Source organism: Helianthus annuus, chromosome 2, assembly GCF_002127325.2.
Source record: "Helianthus annuus cultivar XRQ/B chromosome 2, HanXRQr2.0-SUNRISE, whole genome shotgun sequence".
Lineage (NCBI taxonomy): Eukaryota > Viridiplantae > Streptophyta > Magnoliopsida > Asterales > Asteraceae > Helianthus > Helianthus annuus.
In genome coordinates, this window is record NC_035434.2 from 161,473,935 (window position 1) to 161,482,484 (window position 8,550).

Here is an 8,550-nt window from a genome sequence, read left to right on the forward strand (position 1 = left end):
TTCTCAGGGTATTCAAAGATGGTCCCGACAAACTAAGGGCCAAACGAAAAACCTCAGACCTCTACTTTCTTGACGGGCAAACAATTTCGAGTGACGCTGCTGTTGTTTCAAAGTCTCTTTCTGAACCAGATCAGTCCCGTCTTTGGCATCTTCGACTCGGCCATATGAGTTTTCAAGGCATGTTCGAATTGAGTCGAAGAGGATTACTTGGTGAACAAAAGATTGTTGACTTAGAGTTCTGTGAAGACTGTGTGTATGGCAAGGCAAAACGAGTGAGTTTTCTAAGTGGTATTCATACAACGAAAGGACCACTTGACTATGGCCACTCGGATTTATGGGGACCGGCTCGAGTTGCTTCGAAAGGGGGAGCTAATTATATGCTCACTATCATTGATGATTTCTCCAGGAAGGTGTGGTCTTTCTTCTTAAAACGCAAGGGAGACGTTTTTTCTACCTTCAGAAACTGGAAAGTTCAGGTTGAAAAGCAGTCAGGATTGGTGGTAAAGTATCTTCGCACGGATAATGGACTTGAGTTTTGCTCAGAAGAGTTTAATGCCTATTGTCGAAAGGAAGGCATCACTCGACACCGCACGGTGGTCCATACACCTCAACAAAATGGTGTAGCTGAAAGGATGAATCGCACCATTATGGAGAAGGTCCGGTGTATGCTTTCTAATTCCAAACTGCCAAAGTCTTTTTGGGCAGTGGCTGCTTCGACCGCTTGCTATCTTATCAACCGATCACCATCGCGAGCAATTGAGAAGAAAACTCCGTTTGAGTTATGGTTCGGAAAACCTGCCAATTATACAGTTTTAAAACCTTTTGGATGTCCAGCGTATGCACGTGTTGACAATGGGAAGTTAGAACCGAGAGCAATCAAATGCGTTTTTCTTGGGTACAATCCGGGGGTAAAAGGTTACAAGTTATGGAGCTTTAAACTGAAGAAAGTTATTATCTCAAGAGATGTTACTTTTGATGAGTCTAGTATGATTAAACCAGTTGTAGACTCTTCAAAAGCTACAGATACATCTGATGCATCATTCGAAGCAAGAAAAGAGCAATCTCAAGTGGAGGTGGAGCTTCCTACTCCATCTACTACCGATCAGAGTACATTTGAGCATCAAGAGTCTTCCTCGCCAGATGAGCATGTTGTTGTTGAGGATTCAACACCTTCACAACCACAAGCTACTACTCCAAGCATTGCGAGAGATAGGCCGAGAAGACAAATTGTTCCTCCGAAGAGGTATGCTGAATCTGATCTTGTTGCTTATGCTCTTACTATTGCTGCCGATGTTGAGTCAGCTATGGAGCCTGTTAATTATGATGAGGCTATCAAGTCTAAAGACTCAAGTGATTGGATGATTGCTATGCATAATGAGATGGAATCCTTGCAAAGAAATGGTACTTGGGACTTAGTTCCTATTCCGAAAGGGAAAAGGCCAGTTAAATGCAAGTGGGTCTACAAACTCAAAGAACCTATCAACCCAAACGAGAAACCAAGGTACAAAGCTCGGTTAGTAGCTAAAGGCTACAGTCAGATTCCTGGCATTGATTATACTGACATTTATTCCCCAGTTGTCAAACATACTTCCATTCGTGTATTATTGGGGTTGGTTGCTTCTAATGATTATGAGTTAGAGCAACTTGATGTTACTACAGCTTTCTTAAATGGTGAGCTTGAGGAAGAGATTTTTATGCAACAGCCCGAAGGCTTTGTAGTTCCAGGCAAGGAGAACTACGTGTGTAAATTGAATAAATCTCTTTATGGCCTCAAGCAGTCTCCTAGACAATGGTATAAAAGGTTTGATTCATTTATGACCAGTCACAAATTCAAAAGGTGCACCCGTGATAGCTAGCTGCGTTTATTACAAGAATTGTGACAATGGTTCAATGATCTACTTACTTTTATACGTGGATGACATGTTGATCGCAACGAAAGATATGAAGGAGATTCAGAAATTAAAAGACCAGTTGAAAGCTGATTTTGAAATGAAGGACTTAGGAGCTGCCAAAAAGATTTTAGGTATGGAAATTGTTCGTGACAGGAAGTCTAGGGTCTTGCATCTTTCTCAGAAAAGTTATGTTGAGAAAGTCCTAAGACGCTTCAATATGCATGAAGCAAAACCTGTCAACACACCTTTTGCAGCTCATTTCAAGCTATCATCCGCTTTGAGTCCTACTACTGAGACTGATATGGCTTATATGGCACGCGTACCATACTCTAGTGCTGTTGGATCTTTGATGTATGCTATGATTTGCACGCGCCCTGATTTGGCTTATGCCGTTAGCATGGTCAGTAGATATATGGCGAACCCGGGGAAAGAACACTGGAAAGCAGTACAATGGATCTTTCGTTATTTGCGCGGTACGTCTTCTATGTGTCTACGTTATGGTAAATCTAACACAGGGGTACTTGGATATGTTGATTCAGATCATGGCCAAGATTTGGATAAACGAAGATCGATTACAGGGTATGTGTTTACTTTGCATGGTTGTGCTATTAGTTGGAAAGCACAGTTACAGTCTACAGTTGCGCTGTCTTCTACTGAGGCAGAATATATGGCGATTACAGAAGCAGTCAAGGAAGATATCTGGTTGAAGGGATTATTTAAAGAACTCGATGATAGAATAAAGGTTACCACAATTTTCTGTGATAATCAAAGTGCTATCTTCTTGAGTAAAGATCAAATGTTTCATGACCGAACAAAGCACATTGATATTCGTTATCATTTTGTGCGTGATATCACTGAGAAAGGTGATTGTGTCATAGACAAGATTGATACAGATTATAATCCCGTTGATGTATTCACCAAGAGTCTTCCAATAGCCAAGTTCAAACTATGTTTGGATTTGATGGGTGTTTCTGATCGCAATTGAGCCAGATAGGCTCGTGGTGGAGGAAGTATTTTAATTTTCGGAAACAATTTTTTCCTATATAGTGATTGCAGGTTCTTATGGAGTTTTAGAATTTAATAAGGTGTTTGGTACTTGTTGCATTTTGAAGTCAAGGTGGAGATTGTAGAAATATGTGCCTTCCAAAATGTGAAGTCAAATATTGTGGATGCACAATTAATGCACTGGCTAAATAAAAGTCTAACCAATGTCAGGTGAAGAAATTTTTCCATGCAATTTTCAAATGGCTGGCAAGAAAATTAGGACATGTTCTCACCTTCAATTTTTCTTATAAATTTGAAGTGAAGCAAGTGAAGCTCCGTTGCAAGTAGTACTAAAACCACTCACAAATATACATATGTAATAGAGATACAAAAACTCTCTATATTTTCTATGTATTTTTCCTTTTCTCCAAACTCTGTAAACACTGCAAAATTATAGTGAATTGTTTCTCGGCTTCCGCCACCCGTGGTTTTTCCCGATTTGGGTTTTCCACGTAAATCCTCGTGTCACTCTTATTTTATTTTCTACTTTAAAAATTACCCGGTGCTTGATTACGCTTGATACATTAATTCCGTTCCGCATCAAACTAATATTATTAATTACTGCTCGGATTCTTGGGCGAGTTTTCACACTCTTTTACCACAATTTTTGTTATTTATATATTCATATACACACATGATTCATCTCTTAATAGTTTATTAACTTACAATACACACATATTTTATGGCAGTTGATGGGCTCTTGGCCTAATAACATCAAGTGTTTATGTTTAATAAAAGGCCATGAATTCAAGTCCCCTAAAGTAGCCAAAAGATGAATTTTAAGGGAATTGCTAGTAATGTTCACTAGACCCGTTTGTGGTATTATGTATTTCTCTTTAAGCTGGTTATATTGACCCAAATGCAATAGTGTATATTTCTCTTTTAGATTTTATATATAGCTCATAAAAATTGTTAGCTATAATAATTCGCATACGATGGTTGTATCGTTAGATATTATATACACAAACCCGAGACCCGAGAAAGCCAATGAACACTATATGAAGAGAGAATAAGATGCAAACTTTCATTGGGGAAGAGTCTTTCACAAAAGGATCCAGGAAAAGCTGAAATAAAACAAGGACCGAATTTTTCTCCCTTGTCCTTTCAAAGAGTTTTATAAAAGTTGGGTAATGATTTCAAAACATTATTGAAATCATTTCCAAAGAGGTCATTTAAGCACACTTGAAACTGTGGTGTCGTTATATTATTTTCTTGACACACCTCATGGACTGTTTTAAATTTTAATAATGTTAGAAGCAAGCAACAATGTATTCATGCCAGAGGAGCATCCTAAATCTGCAATCATGAAACAATGGTCGAAGAACATATCCTGAGCCATGCCTTGGATTGTACGCTTAACAAATGGTGCCGTTTTTTGCATCACAATTTTCTGGATAGAAAGTAAGAATAAAGCACTTAGCAAAACCATTGTTAACAATAACTAATTAGTAATTAGAGCAATTTATAGTATACTCAACATTTGATATAAAGATTTAAAGAGACCGTAAAAAGTGTGTTCTTGGCATAACTTGAATCTCCACTCCCACTATTCATATGTAGAATGTCTACTAATCTCATGGTTACTCTTTGCTCTGGTGCTAGTTAACACGTCACGAGAGCATCCACAAGTTATTGCTTTAAATAGACCTTCATGTTATGGCTTTAAATGTATATACAACACACATATACATAACAATCTTATACCATAGAGGTTAATTTTGAAAATTTTAATAAAATGCACTTTAATGATTTTGTTCATCATCTTCGCAACTGTTGCATGTGATGGTGATGTTCAGTTGGTGGTGTTATCACAATGGCAGTTCGATAGTGGTGGTGGTGGCGCTCTCACCCCACCCCTCACTCTTTCGCTCTCACTGTATGTCATGCGATTTCGCTATATCGTACGTAATGTAAGTTAAGGGATATTGTACAGTACACACACTCTCTCTCTCTCTCTCTCTATATATATATATATATATATATATATAGAGAGAGAGAGAGAGAGGCCGGTTAACGTACAATAGGGCTTATCGTACATTACGTACGCGATAACCCTAGCCGTCAGATCTTCATCTCCCATGCGATTTAATACCTCCATGCGAACTGTACGAGCTGTGCGAATTCAATCTTCCACATGCGATTTTCTCCATCTACACACCCCATGCCATTTTTCACATTACCTCATGCTAACCATTTTTTCACATGCGATGTTCAATTTTCCACATGCGATTCTACACACCCCATGCCATTTTTCACATTACCTCATGCTAACCATTTTTTCACATGCGATGTTCAATTTTCCACATGCGATTCTACACACCCCATGTCATTTTTCACATTACCCCATGCCATTTTTCACATGCGATATTCAATTTTCCACATGCGATTCTACACACCCCATGCCATTTTTCACATTACCCATGCTAGCCATTTTTTCACATGCGATATTCAATCTTCCACATGCAATTCTACACACCCCATGCCATTTTTCACATTACCCCATGCCATTTTTTCACATGCGATATTCAAATCTTCCACATGCAATTTTGTCCATCTACACACCCCATGCCATTTTTCACACTACCCCATGCTAACCATTTTTTCACATGCGGTATGTATTGAATTCGCACCAGATCTGCACCTGATCGAACGGCTGGGATGATCGCGTACGCATCGTACGATAAGCGCATTTGTATTTTACTCTTTACCTATATATATATATATATATATATATATCACTCTTTATACCAGTGTTGCAAAAGTCGGATTCCTCGGCCGAGTACTCGGCGAGTACTCGGTCCTCGGACCTCCACCTTGGCGACTTCCTCCTAGGCGGTCTCAACTAGTCGGCCTCGGGAGTACTCGGTCCTAGTCGGCGCCTAGTCGGCCTAGTCGGAGCCTAGTCGGCCTAGTCGGTCTAGGCGGTCAACGTGGTTTGTTGACTTTTAATCGGTCAAACTCGGTCAAAATCGGCCTACTCGGCCTTGTACTCGGACTACTCGGCCTTGTACTCAGACTAGTCGGACTTGTATTCAGAAAATTTGAACTTTAAACATGTTTCATTTTAAATTATACCCAGTTGACATGAATTATGCTTATTTTAACACATAAATAATATATAACAATTAATTTTATTTATATTTACCATGTCCGCGTACTCCCCGAGTACTCTCCGAGTACTCCGATTACTCCCAACTCCCCAGTCGGCCGACTAGGAACCGCCTAGCGACTTTTACAACACTGCTTTATACACACACATATACTTGCATATGATGTTTGAATGGAAATAGTATTAAATACGGTAATTAATAGTGTAAGTGTGAATCTTACCTTATTTGATTATGGGTTGGCAATGCTATAAAACTTGGTCATTGTACTGTTTTAGCCGCAGTTTCATTAGGGGTTGGCAATACCTACTGAGAACAAACATATCCTTTCTTTAAAATCACTTTTGTGTGTACTTAACAACACAATTCAACACATGCAATCAAATCTAACCAATATATCCAATTATCAATATGATTGTATTCAAACAACTTCTTTCAACCCAAAAACATTATAAAAATTCCCAACAGTCTTGTATATTGTATTTACCTCGTGAAACAAAGTCACGTTTAAACATTAATACAAATAAACATCTCATAATTATTTGACATTTCGATAGTTGTTTGGTTATACAATATGGTTCATAAAAGGATGCCAATAACCTATTGGTTGCATATCGTACATTTTATCTTAATTCATTTTTAAATTGAAATTGATAATTCAACTTATGTAAAAGCATGAGGTTTTATAATTAACTAGCGTTATTAAATCTGCGCGTTGCGCGGTGGGTGGGTATCAGTTCGTTTAACTACGGTATTAACACTTGTTATAGCAAACAATAGAGAAACAAATCATGATATGACCAAATATATACCAACACGGCGGGAATTTGATCGGTATCGGTTTGTTTTGTTACGCCACCTACACTTGTTACAGCAACCCATAGAGAAAAAAATCTTGATATGATCAATAAATACTGACACGTGAATTATCGATAAAAAACAAAACCAAGTTACATAAGATATATAAAAGAACCACATAACACATATTAAAAACCACTAAATAACACAATTAAAAAACCTTTACGGTATTAACACTTGTTATAGCAAACAATAGAGAAACAAATCATGATATGACCAAAAATATACCAACACGGCGGGAATTAAATAACACAATTAAAAAACCTTTACGGTATTAACACTTGTTATAGCAAACAATAGAGAAACAAATCATGATATGACCAAAAATATACCAACACGGCGGGAATTTGATCGGTATCGGTTTGTTTTGTTACGCCACCTACACTCGTTACAGCAACCCATAGAGAAAAAAATCTTGATATGATCAAAAAATACTGACACGTGAATTACATCGATAAAAAAACAAACGCAAATTACATAAGATATATAAAAGAACCACATAACACATATTAAAAACCACTAAATAACACAATTAAAAAACCTTTAAAACAAATATATAGTTACTGTTCATTATGTTTCTCTATTATTAATATACAATATACAATATACAATATACAATATACAATATACAATTTTGATTATTAAAATAATGCAAATACTCGATGATTCTATGCATAAAATATAATACATGCATATATAAATTTTTGATGAATCATGTAAAAAATAAAACGTCTAAGGTTATTTTAACATTTTAAATAATAATCAAGCGAGCATGCCTTTTGTTTATGACCCGACATGGTTTTTCATGTTAATCAATAGATCCCTTATTTTTGAAGTTTGCGATTAAATCAACATAACGCATGAACGATGCAATGGTTAGCATGAGAGTTACAGGATAAAAATAAATTTAAGGACCGTAACTTTTTGCAAAGTGTATAAAGATTACAGGATAAAAAATATATTAAATTTAACCTTTCAAACATCATTTCGTCAAATAATCAAACAAAAAAGAAAGTAACAAATAGACAAAAAAAAAAAAAAAAAAAACAAAAAATACTGAAAATAACAAAAGGAAAAAAAACAGAAAACATGTTTAATATATTATGTCACGCATGGTGACATATTGTACTGAATATAACAAAAGAAAGAAAAAACCAGAAAACATGTTTAATATATTATGTCATGCATGGTGACATATTGTATTTACATTAATTTTTATTTTCAAGATGGGATACAAAATGGGATTTTGCAAGGAGGAAACAAAAGTGGGAAATGGAAATTTCTGTCAACCATCGCAACTTTTTCACTTTTGTGATTTTTTCTCAAAAGTGTGTTTTTCACCAATTTCCATTTTAGTGATGCAAACTTTATTTGGCAAAGCATGCGACTTTAAAGACGTAACTCAGGTAACTTTTTATTATTATATTATATATTATTTTCCATACTGATTTAGTTTGAAAACATATAATATAGATAGTATGAAAATAACCAATGGGGTGTTAGTCTATTAGCAATATGGGCGTAGCATAGTAGTGGGGGGGGGGGGGGGGAACTTTTCGCTCAGTGTCCGCTACGTAGTTTTCATATAGAATTTTTTAGGTGTATACGTTTTCGACACCCCGGTTTCATAATTTTTTATGTATAATTTT